Source organism: Silene latifolia, chromosome 1 (genome assembly GCF_048544455.1).
Source record: "Silene latifolia isolate original U9 population chromosome 1, ASM4854445v1, whole genome shotgun sequence".
NCBI lineage: Eukaryota > Viridiplantae > Streptophyta > Magnoliopsida > Caryophyllales > Caryophyllaceae > Silene > Silene latifolia.
Window position 1 is genome coordinate 21,273,913 of NC_133526.1, and position 2,157 is coordinate 21,276,069.

Sequence of the window (2,157 nt, forward strand, 5' to 3'; positions counted from 1 at the left end):
TTAGACATCACATATCACTCTTGTTGGGAACATTCTGTTACTCTTCTACTCGCCTCCTTTCTTTTTAGCGAGTTTTCATCATTTCTTGCCACCGCCTTCTTTCTTTTCAGCGGGCTTTTACTATTTTTCTTCCACGCCTTCTTTCTTTTCAGCGGGTTTTTCATATTTTCTGTTCACAACACAAACCCACATCTATCTGACTGAGCATCCTTGCCTACACCGTTAGATAAAGCTCATTCCGAGACTTGACACTACTCATCTGAACCTACATCCTTATCCTAGCCTACATCGAGTGCTAAGACCGACTCAAACAAAGGCGGCTTCATTTGGACTTGGTTAAGACCCGTAATAAACCGACAAGACGACAACTTGGTTGATGACTGGATTGAATCCCTTATTCTGAAGGACTGCCTACGTATTCGCGTGGAGCGAAATCAAATCCGACGTACATGGTGCATAAACATGGCATTTTGATTGTGTGTACACACTCAAAGGTTTCACCTAAGGTATCATGTCGTATCCCATTCTAGCCTGTAAGGTACCGTTGTATCCCGTGTCTAGGGTTGGTACAAAAGGTTTTGATTCTTTGGGATGTGGAGCTTGGTAAAAATAGGTTCGTAAGGTAAACCATCATTCTGAAGGTTCATTTTGTGGTGCTAAGGCCAACGGGTTATGGCTTACATCGTGGTTGGAAAAGGTGTCTCGGGTTTGATGAAACCCGAGTGCAAATGGGTTGGAAAATGATGTGGGTTTAAATCTCCATATCTGGACCCTAAAGGCTGAGTGTAACAGCACAAGCGGAATGATTCTCAAAATTCCTGACTATCCCCAGAATCGTCTCGGGAAGGACTTAGAGGGTAAAGAGGTTACTACTTACGCTTTTGGGCTTCGCACATTGAACCTCAACTATGGGTACTTGACTTGAATTCTGGCTTCCGTAACTTCGACATTCAACCAAAAAGCATTCCGCAATAACTTCAACATCTTTTTTTCTTTTTTCTTTTTCTTTCATCTTTTTCATTTTTCTTTTTTTCATTTTTTTCATTTTTCCAATTTTTCTCTTTTTCTCATTTTTTCACTCTTTTTCATCTTTTTTTTTTCTCTCTTTGAAAATGATCCTCTATTCATTCTCTTAGTCATAAATGGATACACCTTGAAAACTGGGCTTCGCCAACTAATTTGGGTAAGAACTAACAATTCCTTGTTAGAGCGGGTTGATATCTTCTCTCTTCGAGAGGGGATGATTTTGTTGGGGAAAAGGCTTGCCTTCCATCATCGATAGGGGAAACAAGGAGCTAGTCCGGGTTTGTCATAGAATCATCTAAAAGCTTGTCAAAAGCACTGGTTCTGATGGAGGTTTTCTCTTTGCCACATGGAATAGGTAAAGGAATCAAACACGGAATCCTATTGTACCTTACATTTTGAAACGGGACATATTTCTACCCCAGGGATGCCTTTGAGTGTGTTGTGCGTTTTATCATGTTTCGGAATGATTGAGGATTGGAAACAAGACATATTTGGAAACGAAACTGTAACTTTTTATTGGAAAGGCAATTGCTTAACAGACTCGAAGAAACGATTCCTAGGACACATCCTAGGTCATCGCGGAACAAACGACTCAAATTCAAGAAAGGAAAGTCCTAGACTCGACTCAACTAAGATAAGAAAACAGATCCCGACTCATAATTTCAAATCTGGTCATGAGCTTTCCCTTGTTCAGTTGTCAACTTAAATGCCCGGCTCTTGTCCTTGATCCCTGTGATGGTTTGCCTCCATCCCGAGGTAGTCCTCTGAGGATCTACGCTAGTGATGGAGGTTGGTGAATCGAATTGCCTTTTATTAACTTCGTTAATGAGAGGAGTACATTCTAGCGCAAGACTCCCGACTTGATTTTCATTCTTCGGGCTTCGCAAAAAATTAGAGCAATCCACAAATATTTTCCCGATAAACACCCCTTTCAAGTGACATGGGCGGATAAGATGGGAATAATCGACATTGTTTTCGACAGAAACAAAGTTGGTGTGATCGCCAAATGGATTGGTTATGTTATTGGGTTAACAGTTGGGATCGGGAGTGTTCCATTCTCAATCATGTCTTGGATTTCGTGCTTCAGTCGATAGCACCTTTCAGTATCGTGTCCCTTCCCTTGATGGAAGG